Below are 25602 nucleotides of genomic sequence, written 5' to 3'. Positions count from 1 at the left end.
GGGATTGGTTTGTTTTGCACAGTGAAAATATGAGGTTTTGGTACATTCAGACCATGGGAAACCTGGACACAATGATATGATCTACTGCCTCGTCTGGAGATGAGTCTCGCTCCCATCCCTTGCAGAGTTCTGAAATTAAACTCTCTGGAGTGCAAAACAAAAGTTTGAATAGTTACGTGGCACTGGTCATCCGCTGGCAAAAAATATCTGCTTATTGAAGCTGGATGCCTCATGCTGTACACGGCACTTTCTGGAATGTTTTATTCACTTACTGAGTGAGCATTTTGAGCTGTGGAAGTGACTCATGAGCACAAATCCCAGTACATTTAACCTTTTTGACTTCAGGTTGTGTGCTTCCGCCATCAAACGTTTCTTGGATTTTCCTGTCAGAATCTCCAAATGTGTATGTTTGGTGCCAGTGTCAGATCAAACAAAAATTCCTCTGACTGCTATCAGAATTGGGTAAATTCCTTTATTTTGCTATGTCCCCACTGAGATGCAAGTTCAGACTTTTGACAGCAGCATCTAACTTTTTGCATGTAATTATACTTTGTTTCACTTCACAGCCAAGATATTGGGCTGGAACTAGCGTGTTTTTCCCCTTAATGAAGTTGAGCAGAGCTTGTCCACAACCACCTTTAGTTAGTCGCGCACACCCTGGTGCTCACAAGGCTGCTGCTGGTTAAGTAGATGCAATATTTATCTCACCAGTGTTACCAGGTTAAAATCACTTTTAAACAATACTGACCATTCTTGGTTAGCAGAAAAATCAAACAGCAGATGAAACATTCATAACAAGGAGCTATCACGGTACCTCAAGAAGAAGAGGAGAAAACACAAATACAGAAGTGGGCACTGGTCAACATTATTTGAAAGCCGTACAATAACTGCTGTTAACTTCCACTGACACTAGGTTGGCTTTCTGCATGCTTTCTTGCTGGTGGTCTCTGTGGTTTATTTATTTATTTATTTATTTATTTTATTCTTCTTATTATTTTTAATGTTATTGTCCATGCAAGATGTCAAGCATGGACAAAGTAAAATGCTGCAGCCATAAATGTGTACGTCTCTAGAAAACTGAGAGAAAAGTTGCACTGAATGAAATCTTAAGAGTGCCATAGGGAGGTTTAACTGGGGAGTGGACAGAACTGCTTCTGATCAATAGACCCAATTAATAATGTAAAAAGCAATGCCTCTGTAGTTCTGTTATGTTTTTGTGTGTGTGTGTGATTGCTGCTCTTTGGCTGTGGAAGTGACACTTACCGCTTTTTTTGAAGGTGGTGATCTTATATTCCCTAAATGTGCCATAGGTCGTGAAGTACAATGGTAATGGCTTGTCCTGCCTTTATTCCTGTGTTCTTTTCTGGCAGGGCTGTAAGGAGAAATACTGCACTTGAATGTCTTACAGTTTATGAATTAACAGTGTTGAACATCTCTTTGGCATGACGTAATATGTTGTAATGCCAGCAAACCTTTTGCATAGAATAATGAATTTGGATTTTAATCATCTGTAAAAACATTCACAGAAAGTGTTTTAAGTTATTTTTAATATCCGGCTTGTCTGTCCTCTGTGAAACTATACATCTCCTTCCTTTCCTATGACTTTCTAAATCAAACTGTAGCCTAGGTAGCCTATTACACAGACCCTCACAAATGAGGTGTTTATGTTGGAAATGGTGTGCCCAAATATAACATCAGGAAGGTGTTGCTTTAATTAATGTTTACGCCAAAAAAGAAAGGAAGGCATTCTTAGGTTTCTTCTTTTTATGGATAAGAAATATAATAATATATTATCTCATGATAGCATGATTCCAATGCAAATGGCAGAGACTGGTGGCTTATTAATAGGCCTTGCCTGTAGCAAGCCTCCTTTCCCCGCTTCAGTTTGAAATTGATTATTTTAATACAAAATTCCTGAATGAAAGAGGTTCTTGGCCTTTTCCTGGGCTGTTGAATAATGTATGTGGGAGAAAGCAAATAGAAGCAGAGGGTCTCAGCTGCCGGAACAATGGGCCGTGCACAGAGCTGAGGGGGCACATTAGTTTATCATTGCCTTGTCAATCCTCATAGGCTGGGAATCGTGGGATAGCCTGGAAAGAAGCAGCTGCTGAACGTGTGGTAAACTGACCGGGGCACTTTAGAGAGACGACTACATTTACACATCTGAAAACAAGATATTGATTTTCTCTACAAAGCTGGAGAGAAATAGTCATCCTTAAAATATATCTGGACCATAGCTTATTTGCAAAAGTGCAGCGCTTTCTGGCTGTTCCGAGAGCCAGCAGCATCCTCGTGACAGGGCTTGCAAATCTAAAAATAGTCTGCATAAACTTTGGTTTTCCTCTTAGCTGATCGACTGTCCTCCTAATCCTTTTAGTGATTCATTGCAAGTAAAATGTGAATGCAGGCAAACTAGGTTTGTAAATATTAACAATGTTTTCACTAAATTAGTAGATTTTTTAAAGATAAAACATTTTTTGAAGTTATATATTCCCTTTTTGTGGGCCAAACTGATCTAGAGGATACACTTGTGTGATATCCCTGATATCACAGGCTCTGTTTCTTCTGACAGAAGTGGAATTCACTTCTCAGTGCCAGTTAGGGTTTATTTTACCCTCTCAGGCAGGAGGTTTTCTTCATACCTTTCAGAACTGATGAAAATCGTAAAGTGAAACAATGCTCATCATCAACAAAGCCAGTTGATTAATTGATATATAATTGTTTTAAATAATGAATAGATTTAAAGCAGAGATGAGCACACATTTCCAGGTGTGGTGATTAGTATTTCAGGGAGATGTTGATGTCTTATTCTTGGCCGAGTTAATAGGATGCTGTTATGTGGCTGTGATCAGAATTGATGACTATTATTTTAGTTCTCAGAAATCTTATTTATGGTTTAGGATTATCTGAGCTGGGTCAATACAAGACCATATTCACAATGTGAATCACAGCATGTTGTGAAGTTCCATTTGAAATGATGTTCCATGTCCAAAAGAAAATATTTTTTATCCATGTAGGTCTAATTGCACATCCAGGTTCCCCACAGATTTGTTTGCTGTCCTGATCTGTATAATTTGGATGACAGTTACAAACATGAAGATGTTTGGCTTCATTAGCTGCTTTCTTGGTTTTGCCAGTCAAAAACCAGGTCCCTCAGCCCTTACCAGCAGGTGTAGTCAATGCACCTTAGCATACAGTATATATGTCTTGCAAGAGCAAGTTGTAAAATAAACAACTTCGTATTTTGTTACTGTATATAGACATTAGTGGTCAAAAGCCTCTCTCAAAAGTTTGGTTTGATTCCCAAATATGTAAGCTGTATGGCAAGGTATGACAAAATAATGACTTAAAATTGAGTTTCTATGTCTGGATCTGGAAAGATGAATAACATTTCACATTTTCTAATGTTCAGGGAATTCAATGCATTCAAAAGCTATTTCATTTATTCGTACTTTAACATGAAGCATATAGATGTAGACAACTATTGTCTTAATTATTTCAGAACAATTAAGGCAGATTTCACTCTCAATACTCGATAAAAATTAACCTCACCTAATAAGTGCCCCCTTAGAGTTTGCAGGTTTCCCATAGAAAATCAGAAGCTTCTGAGAACATAGTAATTCTGTTCCTGTGTTTTCCTGACATCTGGTTTTAGCTGGTTATTATGAATAGTATCCTTATGAATAACCACATCAATGAAAATGTTAGGTGAGACACTGAAAAGCTGTGGTTAGAGAATCCTGACTAAGCAACAAGAAGAGAAAGGCTGAATGACATCAACCAAGTAGGAACTTTATCACTTACTGGAACTCCACATTGTATTTACTTCATGGATTTTTTTGGAACAACAGAAAACTCAAAATGCCCTATCTTGAATTCCTTTTCTAGTGATTTCAGTGGGAGCTTTGTCTAGGATGAGTCAGAAAGGATCCTCTTGAACTAAGTCATGAAATAACAGGAAAGTTATTAATTTCTTCATATAGTTATATGTGAAAACATTCCTAAAAGGTTTATTTGAATTAATTACAAATTAATTGCAGGCAGCAAGTGGTAGTGGGACAAGATGAAGTCTTGACCATAAAGATGCTGTTTTAGATATCTTCCTACCCTGGTGAAAAAAATGACAGTGAATTTATAATCAACAGAAGCATTGGTGTAGTTGTACTGAGCGCTTTTAAGACTATTTACACTAAAAAATGTGTGACCTGTAGAGTGGCTTGCAGCTATACTGGATTCTCATTCTGCAGACACATGTATCATGCAATTTATCAGTCAATAATCTTCTCAGCAACATGTTCCAGCTTTCATGTTTCCCTCTTTTTCCTTAAATTCAAGCCAACAACCATTCCAGAAGAGATTATAATGAGGGAATGCACCCAAATATAGACAAGGACGCTCTATCTACAGACACAAGAGGAGATCTAGATCTAAATAACTGAAAACCATGTATAAATTATTGGGCTGTCTTTGAACAGCTAAGTTGTTAGAGTCCTGAGAAACTGGACTAGTGAGTGAGCCTGGTGCTGTTAGGTAGAGGGTGTGTGTGACTTGCAGTAGAGGCAAGATTGTTTCTGTGTAAGAAACACTGAAATAAATAATTGCATTACAGATAAAGGACTGATTACAAGGAACTGATTTCTGTGTGAGATGGTGGATCGAGTAAATACAGTATCTCTAAACATGGTATTTTGGATATGTTTTAGACGTATTACATGTGCGTATTTACAGGGCTATGATGACAAAAACAGCCTTCATCAGCAGACACCAAAACACTGCTTTAGAAGGTGTGTTATCAAGTAGTCATCCCTAAACCTTTTTGGACACAAAGACAACAATACTCTGCCTTAAGCCAAATTCTATAAATATACTATTATGAAAATTCAAAATTAATGGAGTTTGATTTTGCTTCATTTTTTCTTTGTTTCGTAATTGTAGATAAGGTCCTTTGAGTATCTTCATGCAGATAGCAGTGTTCTCTAATATGTCTGGGCATTGTGGGATGTGATGAGGAATCACTGAACAGATTAAAATAAAGCCTAGCTGAGCTCTCGAACTTCCCTTGTCTTGTTACCTCTGGTGGCTCACCTCTTCCTGGGGAAACTGTCGTTTCTGGACACTTTGTTGAGCACCAGAGGCATTTTAGGAACAACAGAAGGCCAACACAAAAATTCACAATGTAAAGCTCTGATCCTCAAGGTTTGTTTCTCTTTGACTCGGCAGAAGTCCATGGAAGTCAGAGCATGCTGGAGTCAACAAGGAGAATTGGGGCCTGATTGCAGAAAGTGTGCAAAACATGGGAGGAACATGAAAGAGGCTGTTTTGCCAGGAGCATTAAGCCATTACTCTATATTGCTACATGCACTGTAAGTAGAGTCCATTGAATGTTCATAAAGTATTGTGTGGGTAAATAGTTGTAAAGCTCTCCTGAGTTCATTCTCATGATTTCTGTAGAAGGACTATTTTTCTTTCAGTCTAGTTCCATTCCTGCTAAGCAGTGAAGGTATCCTGGGTCCACAACAGCTCGAGCTGTTCAGCTAAAGATGCTGTGTGTATAGAACATAGGTACTAATCTCATTCTGAGAATTCATGACAGCAGTGATGTTTTGTAGGAGTCACTGAGGGCAATGGTATTGTTCCTTCCCACTGGCACTATTTAGAACGAGAATCTTCCTCCACACAAGTTTTGTTTTGAGCCATTCTCTGGCTGTACAACCTCAGGCAAGTTGTTTAAGCTTCTCCTGTTACTCAGCTGAGTGCAAAGCCCCAGGTTGTGCTAGAAACCCCATTTTATGTCTCCACAAAGGTTTTTTCAAGCTTCTGCTCATAGCAGAAGGGAGGATGGAATAACAGGGATGCATTCAGTGAGCAGGGCAGAATGCAGGATCAAATCCCTAGCCCCGCTGCTGCTTCTGCAGGACTGTCCTACAGGCTCACTTGGGTTAGGCAAGACATTATCAGCTTTGTGCCACTGGCATGAAGTCTGGCAAGTGTGAAGTTCTTTGCCTGAATTAACAGAATCCCAGATGCATAAAAAGTGTGGAGATGAGTTACAACACCCTCAAATGATAATTGCAGAAGAATCACTTGTAACTTTCCCTTTTCTTCCCCTAGCTGGGCAAACCCTTCACTGCTCTCCTGCCTTTCATTTTGATCAGTGCAAATAATCTGCTTTTAGGGGTGTCCTACTGCACTGCTTCACCCCAGAAGAGTGTCATCTCATTTCCCCTCTGCCCACAGCAAGTGAGAAGCTGGTCAAAGAACTGCATTTCTCATGCTCCCCCTGTGGCTGGCCCTGGATTGCTGCAGCTCCTGCAGCATTGCTTGCTCGTGACTGTTCCCACGCAGGAGGTTCAGCACGCCAGCGCCCTTCTCTATGACCAGTAATAGCATTTCCTGATCTTGGTTCACATTTCCATTCTCCGAGTTTACAAAGCATAACGCAAAGTTAAACATCAATTTGCCTTCACCTTCCAGCCCCTATAATGCGCTGCTGTGCTGTGAGTCCTGCCTCGGTAACAAGGACTCTATTACAAGAAGAATATCAATATTAAAGTAATTTTCTCAACACATTTCCTTTTGTGCATGTGTGGTATGAAGGAGAAGCAGGAAGTAATACCTGCATTTTTATTCAGAGTAAATGTCGTTTAAATTACTCATTCTGCAGAGCAGCTAAATGCGGTTCATGTTCCCCTAAAATTTCCTATTAAAATATATGCTGATTCATATTCTCCCATTTCAAAAGATTTTTGGGATATATGAACAATTGAAGTATAGAACAGTCATCATAAGGCTTTGTTTCCACTGGTTTTATAGAAACATTTAGATATTTTCTTAGGCCCCTTGGTAGTATACAGTATTATACAAGGCAATCCATATTTTTTTGTTTTAGTGGACAGAAATAGTGATAAATATCTCTGTAGTGGGAAAAATACTTAAAATTTAACTTCAAACAGTGAAGGAATACAAAAAATCATATGATGCAGGGTATCTGTTGCTGACTGTTTTGCACTGGCTGTCATCTTTGATGTCATTTTTTGTATCAACTGGTGCAAACTAGATAATCTTTGAAAGTGTTGGTGAAAGCATAACTTTTTATCTTAGTGAAAAGTTTCTCTCAAATGCATTGTTTCTATGTCCTTGCTGCTATTGTAACCCAGAGAAATAGAAAATGAGATCATTTTTGCTCCTCCTATCCATGCTACCTGTCTTTAAAGTTAGTGATCTCCCTAATCTGGTTCCCACTTATCTGTTAACAGATAAGGCTCAGTGGTTTAGTTAGTTAAACACTTTACTTCCAACTGGCTTATTGTGATTTATTGACTTCTTATTGTTCAGAGAAAATGTCTGAGTTAGGTGCAAATGCTAAAAAGCTACCAGAGTTTTTGTTGTTCTTGTTGTTGTTAGTACACTGCATTTTCTTACTTTTTCACTTCTTTTCACATCCATCCTTGTCAAACCTGAAGGGCTGAAGAGAGCAATACACAGTAGCTGACCACAAAACCGTGCGTGTCTGATAACAGTCACAGCAGGACTGTGAGTAAATAGCATTAAGGCTGAGATGCAAATCGGCCGGGCCAGGAGTGCACAAGGACAGCTCTTGCTAACCATCGGGATGTAGGTGAGCTATGATGGTAGATGTTTTATGGAGGCTGCTATGAAAGCTTTGCAGGTGTGGATAGGAAAGCTGGGTGCAGATAGCTGGGTATATGTAAGACTGGCTCTTCCTTTTTAATGTGGCACCATTTGGAGGTGATGCTCTGGACCAAAAGCAACAATCATAGTCTGTGGCCTGTGTAATAGGTTGAATTGAGTTCACTTACAAGCAGATGAGCTCCACCCCACCCGACTTGTCTTTGATGGACAAATTTCTTATTTCCCTTACGACCAATTACAGCACTTTGGCTGTAGAAACAACCGTCTTCCACTCTCAGAAGAGAGTTCTGTCGCACAGACTGGATGAGGAGAGAAATTTGCTGATTCTGTCCCTTTGGACAGCAAAGCTTTCCACTGTCCAAAAATGTCCGAAGCATTCACTGGCTAGTGAATGTTTCACTTTTACCTTGGACTGACAATGAAGCTGATGAAATGTAATTCTAGTTTAATGTCATCACATGGAGCAGTATCTGTGTTTCTGTGGGATATCTGCAGAAGCATCTTGTTGACACACCTCAGGGCAGGTCTTCAGACTTCATCTCAGGAAAGCATTTATCAAAAGTTCACCAGTTCTTTTCATCCAAGATTGGGTATCTGCTGATGCAGTTCGGAAGTGGCTACAGATCCTCTCTGCAGTTAGACAGGCCCACAGGGAAGCGGCTTCTTGACCTCAACAGCGGGGTGGAAATTTAGAAATAAAATAATACATTTTCAGGTAAACTGTAAACACCTCTGTTACATTATACATTTTAACAGTCTTGTAATCATGTTCCCGTATGTGACAGGCCACCAAAGGCCACTTGTTGAAGATAATTAAAGGTAATTTCCTGTAAAGGCTTTCTCTGACACTAACACACTCCCTGCACCCAGAAATTACACTGCTTTCCTAAATCCCAGTATCATTACAGTGGCATAGTCAGAGACCAAAGATGGCACTGCAAGCATTCCTTACATCTATTACTCTTAAGGAAACCCAATAAGGTGGTCTTTAAATTGGTGCCTATACTAAAGATCATACCAGTGTTCATCTGTTTCTGTAGATTACATCCTCAACCAGAATTCTGTATACTATTGCAATAGTCATGTGTAGAAAAGGTCTCCGTGTTAATTCGTCCAATTAATTCCTATTAATGTAGTTGGCATATATATAATATTATCTGTCTTCAGATCAAGAAGTCATTCAGTCTGGATGTTAGCAGGGCAAGACTCATGCAGGAACGTGGGCTTCCTCAATTCTTCAGAGATACTGAGAAGTTTTTAAAGTGTGTTTGACTTTGCTTACTCAAATGTTACCATGAAATGAAACATTTTTGCTTCCACAGCATAAGGAAACATGAGTCATTCCTGGCAAATAAGGATCTAAGTTAGTGATGCCAAACGCCAATTCACTTCATCTTGATAATTAGTGCTCCTTAGACTTGTCCATCCCTAGCTTCAGACAGTATTACTCTGGTTCTGATTCCACTCAAAGGTAAATACCAGCTGCAGAAAAGCAGGATATTCAAGACTGCTCTTTCATTATTATCATTTTTGTCTTCTTGCACAGTCCAGAGACTCCACAAGCATTTCAGATTTCCTAAAGCCAACCAGCATCCTGCCTTTGCTTCTCCACATTGGATTTGCTCTGCTATATACACTGCAGCATGGTCAATGTTGGATGACCAGTCATTAATCAAAAGTATAGCAATCTTTTCTGACCTAAAAAGTGTATTTAACATATCCTAACTGTCTCTGGTCAAAAAGTATAGTTTAATATGGAAACATAGGAGGAAAGATAGTGGCAAAACTCACCCCTCGGTCTTCCCTGATATATGTAATTTGTACATTGATAAGGCAAAGGCAATCCTGTAAATGCAATTGTTTCGTCCTGCTTATTCTTTCACTAATTCCTAAACTATGGAAAGAAAATTTCTAATCATTTTGTTCAAGGTTACTTCTTATTTCCCCAGTTGGCTTGCCTAGAACACTAAGACTTTCAGTTTAATCTATGACATTTAAACAAGGTGTAAATATTCAATAAATGAAAAAGCAGCATGTAGAAGTAATTTTTAGAAATCTCCGATGTAAATGCATTTTATGAAGAATCTCTGAGCAGAAGAGCAAGTCTTTAGTCTCTTTACATTTTTTAAACTCACAGCCTAAAGCTTATTTTCTTTTCCCAACACTGCTAGAATTCAAGATGCATCTTTAATTGGTTTAATGGAGCCACAAGGCATTACATTAGACAGCTTTTTCCTAGTTCACAGAGGTCATATTGACATGTACCTTGCGGTATTTCCTTGTTTTCAAGATAAGATAAAGCAAAGGGGAAGTGTTCAGTTCCAGGTGAGTGGGAGAGGGCACAAGAAATGGGAAGAAGATAAGAGTGTTTGATGCAGGTGGGAATTCATCATGCAGTGTCTTTTTGCACTCAGGCTGTAATGGCGTAGGAGTCTGCCTGCTTCTAGAATCTCAGTCTTCCTATTACTAGATTAAGAGTGCAAGCAAAAAAGGAAGTGATATAGTAGAATAATAAGCAATTGAATCAGTCAGCTCCTCCTCACAAATATAATAAGGCTATAGCTGGTCTTGCAGATACAGATGGCATAATACTGGGCTAGCTCCCAGTCACCTCTCATGTTAAAATATCAGAATAAATGCAAATAAAATGTACTGGTGTCTGTTTTTCAATCCTGTCTTCCTTGCAGAACCAAATATGTTCTGCTGCTGTAAAAATTTGGACTCAATTTAAATAACTGAATGCAACTCATTTTCAGCAAATCTAAGTCTTGTCCTCTGTCCAGTGAAGTGTCATATGCTTCTTATCCCTTCTACACCAGTGCACACAGAAACCTTGACTAGCAGTGATAGGCAGTGGTCCATCAGTATTTACTACTGTCCTAGCTGAGTGCCACTAATCAATAGTGCAAGGTTCATAAGATTCCCTTGTTCCAGTTTTCCCCTTCCCACTGGGAACAATTGTTCTTGATCCTTTTGTGCAGCTTGTGTAAGGGTGAAAATTTTCTGCCCGTATTTCTCTTAGGATTTTTTAGCCAACTCACGGCTGTAAGGGACAAACTGGAGTTCATGGTTAATAATATGAACACTACAGATGGTCCTTAGAGTAGTTTCTAATGGCTAACTATCTTTAATGTGAGCATTTTTTTTTTTTCTTCTAGACTTGGGGTCTAATCTTCAGCTACTGTCATAGATTTAAAGGTCAGCAGTGATATGGTCATAATCATCTAATTTAACTTCCTGAATAACCTAAGTGGTGGGATTGCTTTCATGAATCATTGCTGCAAGGTCAGTACTTGTGCTTCAACTAAAATATTGTCTTCACAGAGCCATCTGTGCACAGTAAAGAAAAAAAATGCACTGTTCTTTTACGAGCTCAACAATGGTGTGAAATCTGAACTTTGTAGTTAATATCAATTTATCAAATTTCAAAGTCCAGCTACTACTGTATCTTTTGTCCAAAACATAGCAGCATCAGCTATGAAATTCCTCTTTCTTCTGTTCTGTGTAGGGGCTATGATCAAGTCAGATGATCTTTTTTGGAATGAGCTCTTGGAGTCTTTCACCACAAAACACGTTTTCCTGCACTTTACTCATTCATTTACTTGTCTGGGCTCTTGGATTCTACAACATTAGTGAATTGTAAATGCCAGAGCTGTGGACAGATTTCAGGAACAGTAGTACCAATACCAGGTAAAAAGGTAAAAGAGCATTGAGATTCTGCTGCTTATATACCCCAAGATTATACTGGCCCCCTTAGATAACTCATTGTGCAGGAGAATAATTTTCATCCACAGCCCACAGATTTTTTTCAAAGTCAGTGCTCTCCAGCATAGATTCCTCATCATGTTACTCTGGCCTGCATACTTAATTTTCAGATTTTTGATTTTATATTTTGTGCTACTAAAACATATATTTGCTCTTATTGCATAATTTACAGAGGTGTCCAGCTCACTTTGCATTAATGGTTTATTCTTTTTTTCTTTTTTTTTTTTTTTTTTAATTGAATGTTCCCCCAGTCTTCATTCTTTCTCAGTAATGTTTTTATATTATTCCCAAGTCATTGATAGAAATGTTAAGTAGCACAGAACAGACCCTTAGGGACTGCACTTGAAAAAGCTGTCAGACAAGATTGCTATTTATAATTACATTAAGAAACCTATTAATCGATTTAATTTATGTAATTTTAGTTTTTTATTGGTATGATTTGTTAATCAGGATGTCACCCATAAGCTATCACAGACATACGAAGACTTTACATCAGTTGCTGACAGACTTTTCTTTTTGAATCAGTCCAGCAGTATAAATTGTAGATCAACTGATGCTGGTTAGCTTTGGGCCAATGTTTTCCATGTTACTACTGTCCATCTTTAGTAGGTGTTGTGGTGTTTGACTCTCCTGGGTAGAAGGCTATTAGGTTCAGCATCCCAGAGTTAATGGAAAGATCCAGAGAGGGAGATGGATGTTGTCCATGACACCTAAGGCAAAGTGCAGGTCCTTCGTTGCTGCTGCAGTATTTCTTCCTTGGACACCACAGGGTTTACTTTTTCCATGAAATTCTCAAAATAATGTCATTACAACCTGTTCCATTTTTTTTTCCTGGTGGATTATTTTTAAATAGGTAAAAGAGCTAAAATGAGGATTGTGCAGATAAACAGGGTGATTTTTTGAGATCTAATCATCATGTATTGCAAGAAAATAATATTACTTTATGGTATGGTAATAGCTAATGCTGAAATGTGTTACTTTCTACAGGTAAAACACCTGTATTATTTTGATGTAGCACAATTATTTCCATGTTGTTAGATTATATCTGAGTAGATATCTGGACTAGCTTTTGTTAAAAAAGCACAAATCCGTGATGAATAATACCATGTGTTTATTGTTTGTGTGTCTCTTCTCTTGCTTAAAATAAATAGTAAATTACTTTCAAAATATCATGAAAATGCTTCTCCTCAGGGTATATATCCCAGAGCATCCTAGTCTTATCACTGAGTTTAAATAAAAGGGGGAAATAACCATAGGTGGCAATTAATGTATCTCTCCCCCGAGATTTTTCATTAACCAATTAACATTTTATTAAAACTTCTCATATTTAGGCATAAAACATACTATGATAAAACCATGATGACCTGTAAATTGTTACTCTGTGAACTGGCTGCTTTTGTTTCAATTATAGTGCCTCATTATTTGAAGATGCATAAATCCATTGCTAATAATTCTTTGACGTAGAGATGTAATGTATGACCTGTAAGTATATATGATTTTACAAACTAAAAGGTTGGATAACTGAAACAAAGAAATTACCTGTCCTGTTTATTCCATGTAAATCTTGAGCAAAATATTTAGAATTTATTAGAAATTAAATATGTTCCTTAAAGCAATTTTTATAAGGGTATAGAGCCACTGTCTGAGACAGTAATACCAAGCCAAAAACTCACCAACTTATTCTTCAGACATTATACTGAATCAGCTCACTTTCTGAAAAGCCACACTTCTTTACACCTTTATGTCAATGGTCACCATCTATCATATCACTGTAATGGAAGCATGCTAGTGGAATTTGACTCTGAGCTTTAAGGGTTAAGCTTTTTGAAAAGTGCATTGTTTTAAGTTTCCCAGAGGGGGAGTCATCTTGCAGCGCATTGGATTGAGGTGCATCAGTCATGTAGCTTTATGTCTTGGAGTCATAAAGTCACCTAATCAGATGTGACTGACACTATTTGACATGACAAGTCACCCAGGAAAGTGCAAGAAAACAAAAAACGTTTTTTTTTTTTTGTTTGTTTTTTTCTTTTTTCCCCCTGAAAATTCTGGTTAAAGCTACTGTCTTCTCCCATGATTTATTTTGCATTACACTGAGGAACATAAGTTTTATAATGGGTTGGGGGAGTAAAGGATACATGAAAAGATATTCTGATGTAGGAAAAAATACAAGCTATTGTCATCTTGGCACAGTAAAACTTATGCAAAAATTGTTCTTGCAGTCTTTTCCTAGTGGAAACCTTTGGGAACATCATTTCTCTTTGGATATGAGGAGATGAAGAGGCACAACTTCAACTGGAAGAGAGTCTTCCAGTGCTTTTGTAGTGTAGGGGCAAACACACGTGCATATATACACAAGGGATTTTGACAAGATCCACAAAAGAAATTAGACACTTAGTTAGCTTTGCATGGCAGTATATCATACATGCTAAAGATTTATTTTACTTGAAAGTACTCACATAAGACAGTTCTGGCACAAGAATGCTGAAAAATATAGATCCTGGAGTTTCACCGAGGAAAAAAAGTCTCCTCTTTAGTTCTGCCTCAGTACGATGCTCACGATATGATAAGCCCATTTTCACAGGGCTTTTAAAATTATTCTCAGGGTGAAGTGCAGTCTTCTTCAACTGCTTCTTTGCCTGAGCATCTATGCACACAGACTGTTGCATGAAAAATATTGTAAATGCTTGTACACATGCTTATTATACTAAGTGGGCTTTTCAGTTCTCCTGAAGTGCAGCATAATTGGAAATACCTCACAAGCTTATGCTAAGAAGGGTTCGGCTACTGCTTGTTTTTGTAATGGAGTTCTCTCTCTTTCTCTCTTTTAATGATAACTGCTATCTTCACTTAAAAACTGATTTTTAAATTACATAATTTTGACATTAAGATAAATGCTTGAGAGGGGTCCATAAGAATTCAAATACCAAAAGGCATAAATATATATATATATATATGAAGAGGTTAGGCAGCTTAGCTCTTGATTATTTGAATTCCTGTGGTAGTCAATAATAAAAGAAATTAAATGGTTTAAAAATAGAAATTTTCACGTCCTAAGAAAATCATATCATCATTAAGTGATCAGGTTCTAGTGTCTGCATTTCTATTTATCCATCTTACTCCATGTAGCCTTATCCCAACACTTCCTTAACTCTGGAGTTAAGGAGGTGTTTATTCATGTCAGAATATAAAGATATAAAGTATAGATATAAAGATATAAAGTTCAGGTTTCTGCAGCCTGGCAATGAAAAATCAGCATTTGATATTTTGTTTTTGTTGCATAAACACGGATTTAGGGGCTTAATTGTAAGTTTCTGAGTTGACAGTTTGTCTTGTGCAACAGTAAGATTCATGCTGTGATAAAGCAGCTTCTCAAGAAGCAAGAAACCGAGCCTAGCTGAGGTATCAGCTTTCAAGAAGCTGCTTTTATTTCGCTTCTGCAGTATTTATCCACTAAGTCACCTGTCAAGCATAGGAAGAGAGGCAGCTGTTTAAAATTAGCCCAGTACACGTGTTAACAAGTGACTGTACATCCATGAGCAAGAGCATGGGAATATACTAGGAAATGGCTGGTACTTCCTAGATTGCTTTGATAGCACTGGAGGTTGTTGATGTCTGAGAACTTGAGGTTTCTAGAGGTTATGTATTTTCCAGGGAAGCCTTTATGGCTGCCTGTGCATAGGCAGGCACGTAGACAGGCATGTTTCCCAGCTACATACCTGACGTGGACGTAGCCTGCTAGGCAGGTGGGCAGGCAGGGGACAGACAAAGTTGGCAGCTGCCAGATTTACCCATGCACTGGCTGTGAACATCCCCACTTTATAGACGGGCACTGAGCACGGCGTTCTGGTTTAAAGGAGTTTCTGTGATGAGGGCTTTGTTCCCATGCAGAATGAAACAGTGGAAATCTCCACTTCCCCAAAACTGTTGTTTCAGTTTTTAGCCAAACATAACTGAGCTTTCTGAGTCTGTGACGTGTCCTACCAGTGATTAGGAGGAAAGCTGGAGAATAGGTTGGCCCAGGTGGGGCAGTGCTCCTGAGTTTCAGGGCATTTTTGCTTTCACTGTGAGAAGGAAGAGCATCACAAATCCCTTTGCTTTGCGCTGCCCTTGCTGTGTTTGTCCAGCTCCACACCTGCTGTGTGAGGACCTCTCACAGCCCTTGTGAGCTGCCTTGTCCTCGGAAAGACCCTCAGCAGCTTCATCTTCCCCCAGGGACTGGAAACCTGAGACTGTGAGCCTACAGCTCCCAGTGGGAAGAATATCACATTAGCCTGGAATTATAACCTGGCTGGCTGGGTTTCCCCTGGGGTCTCTTACAAGATATTATTTCAGACCTGTGATTGCCTCCTTAGTGCCTCAGTATTGAGTGTCAGCAACATCCTTCCTGACCCTCCGTGTTTCCATACATCCTCCAAGAACGTTAGTCTCCACTCTCATCTTTCTCTTCTCCTATTCCCTTTTCCCCTGCCCCCCCTTCACCCTCACAGCAGCTCTGTGTCCAGATGAATCTGCAGATTCTTGGGCTAAATTTGTTATTGTTTGTATTCTATAAACTCCACTCCTCCAAAAGAGTGGATTATTGGAGGTTGTTAAATATAAATGAGTTACAGTTGTTCGTAAAGTGCCAGTTTTGCATGTTTAAAAGCTGCTTTGGGGAGTTTTCAAAGTCTATTTAAATAAAAAACATACAAATAAAGCACTGTCAGGTAGAAATAAAAGAGATTTTTAAGAGGACAGTTGAAATCCATTAGCGAGAATGAATCTCTTTTGCTTTTGTTTGAATTACATGGAGATTAAGACTTTATTTTAGGCAAGTCCTTGACTACTACTAAGAAGCACTGCAGTATCTAAAGGAGTCTTTCTAAAGTGTGATGGTTGCATCGCCTGTTACTCTGACAAGAGGTTGCAGGAAATAATAAGGCCAAGCTTTATGTAGCCTCTTTCAATTTCCTTAAAATTCTGTTTATCGTGTGTGATATGCTGGCTACTCTCTGGATGAATAAAGCTATCTTGCAGAAGTACTTCTGAAGAGTTGGATCCCAGCTTAATACATTGAAGCAGTGACCTTAATTATTCTGAAAAGTATGCAAATGGTATTATTTTTATTCTCCAAAAATAATAGACCTTTCTGAATTCATTTGTGTATGTCCCTATTTTCAGGGTGGATTGTTTAATTCCTGTTTACAAGTGTTTGGCTTTTGTTACTATGGTTTGCTCTAAGCCACCTCCCCCCCCCCTTTTTTTTTTCTTTTCTCCCATTAGAAAGCCATGCTGCAACCTATTCGTTTAAACAATGATGTTTTCTCCAAATAAATCATCAGACAAGCTATTGGCTTCATAATCTTTACTTAAAAAAAATAACAAAAATATCCACATGGGTGCACAGCATTTATCTAATTAATTTCTGATAATTTGCAATGTTAACAGCCAGCTGCCAGGGGCTTGTGTGACTGTTAATCTGTGGAAGAAGCCATGGTGAAATGATTAGAGATCTGCTCCTGCTGGTTGCCAGATAAATTCTTCTTATGACAATGTCACTAGGTTAATTAATTCAATTAATGACTCCCAATGCAATGTTTTTCTTTGTCTTTTTCATTTGCCACAGGCTGCTGAACAGGTACTCCTATGGATGTATTCTGAAGTTATGTCACAGATAAGGAATAATGTACCATTTTCATTTCTACTTCTGAAGTGTCTTTATTTTTAATGAAGTTCGGTAGCTGTTAGTTCCATTTGAAATTAGTTTCCTTTCTGTTATTCTCAAATGTGAGCAATGAAATATCCATAGTTCTAATATTTTCAGGAGCAGACATGTTTAGGTAACTCTAATGTCAGATTCTGTTAAAAGTTCCCTTAAAGACAGAAACTCAGAATTAGTGTGGGACTTTGCTCTTCTGATACCATGAACAAAATATTTGCTTTCATCCCTGAAAAAAAGGAATAGCCAAACAGGATCAAACCTCAGGTGTGTGTAGTTTATCATCTTAGCCCTAGGAACCCAGGTAGCTGTAGTTGTCCTATCTACAGTCTCTCTGCTCTTCTGCATTCACTCTACTGTTTGGCATTCATAGTTTTAATTTAACTCCTTCTCTTGAAGGTGAGTTCCAGATTTGAAACTGAGCAGAAGCAAGTTATAAATGCCAGTCCCACTGACAACGAGGTCCTGCCCTTGTAGCGTTTCTGGGTTAGACCCTGTGTACCTAACGTTAATTGTGATATGTGAATAAATCAGATCTAGAATTATTTTAATCATTTGGATGACTGATTCAAACCCAGTGAAGACTTTATAGGTCTTTGAATGAAGGTTGGATCTTGCACAAGGGCATTTTAGCAACCTAATAAACCTGGAGGAAAAGTGTAGTAAGGGGTGACTTGGGCTATCACCAGTAGGTTCACTCTTGCTATTTGCATTGCCCAAAAAGCTGAGGAACAGGTGACAGCAAAAGTTGTATGTGTATATGGAAAACTGTTTCCATCTGAACTGTCATTGGGAGCCTCACACTCCATTTGCTCTGCATGGCAATACCTGGCATTTTTGACTGTCTTTTCAGTCAGAAGTCTGACTTCCTGGCCGTGCTCTCTCCTGTGCCGTATCAGCCCTGCTGAATCGGGGATTCAGTGCTCAGCCTCCTCTTTGCTGGTGAGCTGAGGGTATGGTCTTCACTGCGTGGAGTGTGAGATGCCTGCTCTTCCTAAACCCAATGCATGCACGTGAGCAGCGGGTTAAGGGGGAGAGGGGGGGACCCTGCAAGTTCACTGCTGCGCTCCGTGCAGCGCTGCGCGGCAACAAAGCCTGCGGGGAAGTTTATGGCATCTTTTGACACTTGTTATCTAATGAAAAGCCTATTATCCCCCTAAGGGGGAAATCACCATGTGCTTTTCTTTAAATTCAATCCAAACATATACTTTTTAAATAGAAACACTCTGGTGTTTCATGTCAGGGTCCTTTAGCACAAGCAGCTGCCCAGGCAAGCTGTACACGAGAAGCATAATTTGAGCTGTCATTTCCCCACAGTAAATGCGATCCTTTGTCTCCAGGAGCTGAGTGATACAAATCAGGATATGTAAATTTGGGCAATGGATCTTAATTATGAGCAGCAGGTGTCTGTGCAAGAGTGCTCAGGTGAGGGGGGGATGTAGTACAGCTACTGTGACTTGCTTGTTGTCGGTGTACAAAGGGAGGGCTACAAAGCTCCAATTAATTATCCACATTAATGAGCTCAGCGACCCAAGTGAAAGGAGAGTGCCTTGTCTGCTGCTCCAGTTTAGCCTTCTCAGCAGACAGTGCTTTAAAACCCAGTTATGCTGCTCAGCCTCCGAAGTGCCCCGACAGTCATCAGTGAGGATTAAATTACCATAATAAACCCTGAGAAATCAATTTGTGGGAATATAGACTATGATGAATAAACCTGTTGGAGAAATGAATTGTCTGAAAATAATTTCCCTAAGATGCTTTGACCAGAGGAGCATCTTCCCAGTGTGTTTGTAAATGACCATCTTTGAGGAGACAATACTGTTTACCTTTTGGTAATTTAAAAATAGGTAATTATTATGCTTTTTTTTTTTTTTTTTCTTTTTTCTTTTCTTTTTTGGTCAACGCATCAGCCATGATTCTCACACTGAAAGAATTAAGGTCAGGTGAGCTGGGTGACATAATTCATGCATGATGTAACAGATTGCTGTTGGACTATAGTGCCTCTGTCTTAAGTATGGACAGGCTCAGGTAAGGGAAGACAGACCAGACTGATGCTTCTACTGGTGCAGTCTGACTCCTGATCCGAGAGCATAACTCAGTTTCTATGCTCATTCAACCTGGGCTTTTCTAACAAGGGTACAAATAGTGTACCATTTATTAGGAAAAAAAAAAAAAAGCATTATGGATCTTTTTTATTGCTGTTACTGGTCTGCTTTGTAAGCAAATATATAAAGTTGAAGTTACACATTGTGGCTTGAGCTGATTTAAGATCTTGCTGCTGCCTGCAAGTGTGACTGTCCCTGGCTGAATGATCCTACCTGTGTGCTGGGACATACACGAGGCTCTGGACTGAGACGGTTCAACTTGCTCACCAACAGAAAGTTAATCCAGCAAAAAACAACAGATGGCTGAGCTCTACCTCCCTCATCCCTTGGGATTAGACCATCCCTTTTGCAGCCAGCAGAGACCTGATAATTCTCTTGAGCAGTTCCAGTAGTAATAGACAGGAGCCACCCATGTGGGCAGTAGAGACCAGTCTGTCAGCTAGCTCTTCTGTCACTCATCTTCTCAACAGTTTTATTTTTTTTCCCCACCCCCTCTAACTGTGGCAATATCTGTGCGGCCATACAGAGCCTTATGATGCATTGTCCTACACCTTGTGTGGCCACTGAGGTTGGTGCAAAGTGGGTGTTAAACAGCATTATTCTTATGTGGCAGTGTTTTACACCCCCTTGGTAAATGATTATGTGAAGTCCAGAGAAATAAAGCATTGCCCCCAATACACCACAGTGTAGTTTTGCTACAAATTTGGGGCACTCTAGTTAGAGGAAACCAAAGCCTTTCCTCTGGAAAAAAAAAAAAAAAAAAAAAAAGAAAAAAGAAAAGAAAAGAAAAAGACACAAAATCTGTAACAACTGTAGTCTTGTGAAGGGAGGACATTTGTTCAGGTTATAGCAGAATAACTGAATGGGTGACCTCACATGTCAAGCAGTATATATAAATAATTGTTAAACAAAACTGCTTTACTTCTCTAGCTCTCCTGCTTTTTGCAAAGCGATAATCACCTATTTGTTTTTCAGTAGAAATATTGGAGATATGGGTGCAAGTTTAAAATTTTAACATCCTATCCATTTGTAATTTTTTCCAAGCCCAGGAATATTTCTAAACAAGAAGCGAAGCATCTCTAACTGTTTAGAGGAAATGTTATTACACAATGGAGGACAAAACAGGCAAGCCACTTCAAACAGGATAAATGAATGAAGGCTTCAAGGTAGGATCAGCTGTTTATTTACATCTATTGCCTTCTTGTTTCCCACACAAATATATTCTGTGTTTAAAATTTATAAAGCTGGGCAAGCCCTTCTCACGCTGTTCTCAGTAAAATATTGCTCGCCACATATCTGCGAGGGGCTGCTGACAAATAGGCTCTTGTTGTCTAACTTTCTCTCTGCTGAGGTTAATGATTAAGTGGTTCAGAAGGTTAATTCCTGGAGATAGTGTTGTCTTTGGCTTGAACAGATGTTGGTGGTGCTTTAATGTGGTTATCAAACTCTGCTGCCCTTCATTCTTTGCTCTGTGCAGTCCTGGGTATTGTTCCCTGGTGCATTCCAAGCCCCCTCTATGGAGATCCAGCAGAGCTGAACATACCATCGCATTGCTGCTGCAGGGCATCGGCTTTCCTGAGGTCACGCTGGATAATGCCAATATATAGCACATAAACTGATAACGATGGTCTTGATCTTTAAAAGATCTGTAAATATTTGGATGTGCATAAAGATACAGAATACCTTTTGAGGCTCTCATTGAACGATCTGTAAAGCTACTCCCAGTCTTGATGTGGTCAAATCTCTCAATGGGTGTAAACCCTGCCCCTCCTCCCCTCATATCTCGTTAGATGATATGAATCAAATTGCAAGGGTGTCTGAAGTAATCTGTTGTGTAATCTGCACCCCTGACAGCCCGGTAAAACACCAGGGGTGGGACCAGGAAGAAATATTCACAGCACTTGAAGCTGTTATTGTAGGAGTTACTGGATATGGGTAGAAATCCTTTATTCTCACACTCACTGTTTCATAACTGCCCGTTGGTGTCTTGCACTAGGTGGTAGGAAGAGTGGTGTCAGGACTGCATTTACCAGGCAGTCTTGCAAACACCTCCTGCACTTCCTACATGCTCCTCTAGAGCTACTAGTGGAAAAGTTGCTCACGTTAGAAGTATGTAACATTACTCAGTATCAATATGAAAACACAGTCATTTTAATTATTGCATTGATGTTATTTTTATTTTTTTTATTATTTTTTAAGCATCACCAGCTCACAAATTGTATCCAGATTCAATACAGTAAAAAACACCATGTTTTAATTTGGGGAGGAATTGTTAAGTCAGAAGAGTTAAGGTATTTCCCAAGGAACTTGTGTTTTTATATATATTTTTTAAAAGCAAGCCATGATTGTTAAGAGAAGCTAGCTCCTGTGAACAACATACACACTTGTATTTTAAATAGTAGGATGAAAAAAAATAAAAAATAAAAACCTTAGAGTTTTTATATCAGTACTTGAAAGAATTAATTTTAGGCCAGCCTCATGGTAGGACTTACAATGTTTGAATATTAATACTGGAAGTACCATAAATGAAATAAGTTGGACGGTTCTTGCCCATGTTGTATCACCAAAGAATGATTTTTACCCCAATTCACTTGTAGTTAGCAGGAAGTTCTTTTAATCTCCTTGCATAAAAGCTGCTTTTAATTTCTTTGTCCTGGATTGAGGCTGAATTCTACCTTCCTGAACAGAACCATGCATGGTTTTAGCTGCTGAGGTCTCAGTGGTCCCCAGTGCAGTGGTACACAGATACACAGCCCTCACCAGCTGGGGCTTGGGATCACCTTTGCTTTTTTTTTTGCAGCTGCATCACTTCAGTCCATCTTTGTTGTCCTGTGATTGATTAGGAACTCCCTCCCGCCCCATCTTTCCTTTTCTCTGTTGCTTACAACTGATGAACTTGCAATCTCTGCTCCTGCTCCTTACTTAAGGTTCATTACATTTGCTGTTGGTGTTATGGAAGGCACAGCTCAGCCTGAAAGGCCCAGTGTGCCAAGGGCTGGAGGGCATTTGCAGCTCCGAGGAGTTCCCACTCAGGAGTAAGTCAGAGTGGGTATAAAGCAGCAAGTAAGGATAAGAGTGGGTACATTGGTCCACCTCTTTCCAAAATGTTCCTCCTTGCCTGGACCCTTTGCACTGCTGAAATTGGAGATGTCATTCTGATGGATTTCTGTGACAACACAGTTAACACAGTTTATAAAAACTCCTTTCCCTGTTGGTAACTTATAGCTATCTAACTGTCTCAGTTCAGCTAAAACTCTCTCTGATGCTTTTATGTGTATTTAAACCACAGTTTGCACCTATAGAATTGATTTGATATGAAGTTTTGAGTGATTTTATCAAAACCTGGTTAAACATTGCTAAAATATTTTTCTGTATGTACCCAAATACAAGATGGCCAGAGGGATGAAGCCACAGAGGACAGGAGCCCAGCGGCCCATGCACAGTAAGAAGCAGGCTTGCTGCCTGCATTTCTGCTGGCCATGCAGCAGAGGGGGAGGAGGAAGCTACCCAAGTGATTGGAAAATCAGAAAATTAAACAGATTTTATGGAGTTTGGAAAGTGCACAGCACCTGGAGGGAAATGCAGTTCAGGCAGCTAGAGTTGACTGTATTGTATTGCAGTACATTAAAGGCAATGATTGCTTTTCAAACCCACAGAAAACGACGCTACCACAGAATCTAATACCCCCCCCCCAAAACCATACTTACCTGTTTTCATGGACCTGTTCTCATTGGTAGTGTATTGGAAATGATTCTGACACTGTCCAGAGGGCGTTTTGAGCATAAGTAGAAATATATTGCAGTAAACTGACTTTAATGTCCCTAGGTCCTGATTTCTTCTGGTGAGCTTTAAAAAGGCAAAGAATGAGGTATGCAAATCATATTAAAATCAAAAAACAACTGAAACAGCCTCACTGTAGCTGCAGTGTGTGTTATATCTGTAGATGCCAACTTACAAACACAAGAAAATCAGCCCTGCTGTGTGGGTCACGCAGGCAGACCAATAATTGAGACTGCTGCTATGAACATTTGTCCCACGTGGCTACGGGAAGCAGGGAGACGGCTGAATTGTACTTTTAGGGAGGTCACTCTGTGTGAGATAAGCACAGACAAAACATGGAATTGAAAAATGTGGGATTATTTCCTACTACAAGACACGGGAGCCCTCAGGACCTCTGAAAGTCCCTTCCTTGCCATATCCAAGATTGAGAACAGAGTGATGCCCCATTACTTAAATGCCTGCTGCTCTCTAGAGGATGAAAATATTTGTGGTGTGAGAGCATGGTGTGGATCCTCTTTTCTTTGTCCATGTTCCTGGGAGCAGTATTTTTGCACTTTGGAACAATGAAAGTTCACAATAGAAATGTTCAATTAACTGTTAAACACTCTCATCAATTCAGGGATCATTTCCAAATCTGATGGATGAGTTCAAAATATTCAATTCATTCTAACCATCAGGCGGAAAAACAGTCGAACTCCTGAGGAGAAAAGAGCAGATAAATGCTGAAATGAACTTGCATATCTTTAAGAGGTATGTGCATCACAGACAGTGAGTTATGAACATGAAAACTTCCCAAGTGTGTACTGTAAGCAGAATAGTAATGGGCAGTGTCTCAAACTAAGTGTTTTCCTTCTCTGACTTCATTTTGATCCCAGTTTGAAAGGTCTGACATTTGTGTACACATGGAGAGAGTCTCACACCATGTACAATTCAATTATTTACCATGACAGTAAATAAATAAGGTAAAATGCTATTTAAATTCAAGAATTAAGTGAATAGTAAATTTCAAGGAGAAAGACTAAGAGAAGTCTTAGCGAATTCCTGGCAAAGTGCATAATTTTACAACTTCCAAAAATATTACCCTATTAAAGTAATTTATTTAGATAATGATTAGGATTTTTAAATATTTAATCAGTACCGTTTCTCACAGGTGCAACCAATGGATTCACACCACAGAAACTTTTCACAGAGTTTTGAACTGCTTCAACTTATATGGCCCTTACTGAAAAGTGAGTAGAAATGCAATTTTCTGTTTTAAAACAGAATGGTTCTGTTTTGTATTAGTAGTGTGCTTAAATTCACAGATTCTGTATTTTATTAAAAATAGGTTATGTAAAATGAAAAAAATGTTGTGGAGTGTCTCACTGAATTCTGTTACAGTTTCCTGTAATTCTGCATTATGTATGAATAAACCCTGTTATGCTTCCACTCTATTTTTAGACTCTGATTTCATTGGTTTCCATTCAAAACAGTAGTTTGAATATGATGAGCTATGAATTATTAAAAAACAAAAAAACAAAAAAACAAAAAAAAAAACAAAGCTAACAGCAGGTGCAGTGATAGCAATGGAACAATTTTACTGTCTGATAATGTCCTTACTCTTACTTTTACAAAATATCCAAAGTTTCCATAACTGAACTGTTTCTACTGTCATGGGTTGATGCAATGCCTGGTATCAGTGGTCTGCTCAAGACAGAATAGAGGTCATTACATTTACTTAAATTATCATTGTAATAATAATAATTGTAATAATAATAATTTTAATAAGAAGTGTTGTTGCAGTTGCCGAATGGATTCCCATGAAGACAGTATCCATACTTTGATTTGCATTATAAAGAAAAGATCAGAAATTTGGAAGAAAAAAAGAAGTTATTCTTCCCATTTTGTAGGTGGAGAAGCCCATAATTAAGAGATCAAATGACGTAGCCAGGTTCGCTTGGGAAGTGGTACAGAAATTATGAACTGAGCCCAAATCTAGCAAGTCTCAGGTTGCAGTTTCATAACATGTTTTATAGCACAGCTGAGCTACTAAAACTGTAGCTCCCTCTGAAAAAGGAGACCTTATTTCCTCCTGTTCACTCCCTTCTTCCAGTTTTGCTGCTTGCCTGACCATTCACTGAGCCAGCACAGGGAGTCCAACAAGCAAAAAACCCACCTCACCCGTGCTCCTGGGAGAGAAGGGAAGGAAAACAGGAGCACCACTGCTTTCTCCTAACTTTTGCCATGTCTTTTTTAGTAACTGCAAAGATAACGTTGTGTCAGCCTCTATCAGCACCATAATCCCAGGGCAGCAGAGATTCAAGTGCTGAAAGGGGAACCTGCCCTCCTTCCCACAGCCACTGCCCCCGCTGTGCTGGTGCGGTAGGGGCTGACAGGGTTCCCGTGTGGCTGCATGAATTTCAACGTTAGATCTGCACAACATATCCACAGTGAAATGCAGACTGAATTTCTCCCTGCCAGCAATAGAGTAGAATAAAGTTGGGAGCACTTAGAAATAGCATAAATTGGCAGAAAATGTAATTTCTGCAGTATGTATAAATCACTTCCCATCACTTGTCAACTCTATAAGAAACTAACTTTGTTAATCGATCCAAATGTAATTAC

The 25602-nt window shown here is 39.1% G+C and overlaps 1 long non-coding RNA gene across 7 annotated transcripts in view; it reads left to right on the top strand.

Annotated features, from left to right (window-relative positions):
* Window positions 1–25602, top strand: part of LOC311444194 — a 191960-nt gene that overhangs the window by 140177 nt on the left and 26181 nt on the right. For 4 of the 7 annotated variants that reach the window (XR_014697700.1, XR_014697704.1, XR_014697705.1 and 1 more), the window contains 5 exons: window positions 5221–5363; window positions 10812–10938; window positions 20263–20384; window positions 23618–23748; window positions 24149–24227. This is a non-coding gene — a long non-coding RNA (uncharacterized lncRNA). The remainder of the gene's footprint in view (window positions 1–5220; window positions 5364–10811; window positions 10939–20262; window positions 20385–23617; window positions 23749–24148; window positions 24228–25602) is intronic. The other 3 variants (XR_014697702.1, XR_014697703.1, XR_014697701.1) reach the window with 3 other exon arrangements.

Source organism: Aythya ferina (assembly GCF_964211825.1).
Source record: "Aythya ferina genome assembly, chromosome: 13".
NCBI lineage: Eukaryota > Metazoa > Chordata > Aves > Anseriformes > Anatidae > Aythya > Aythya ferina.
This window is presented reverse-complemented; position numbering and strand designations above follow the sequence as displayed.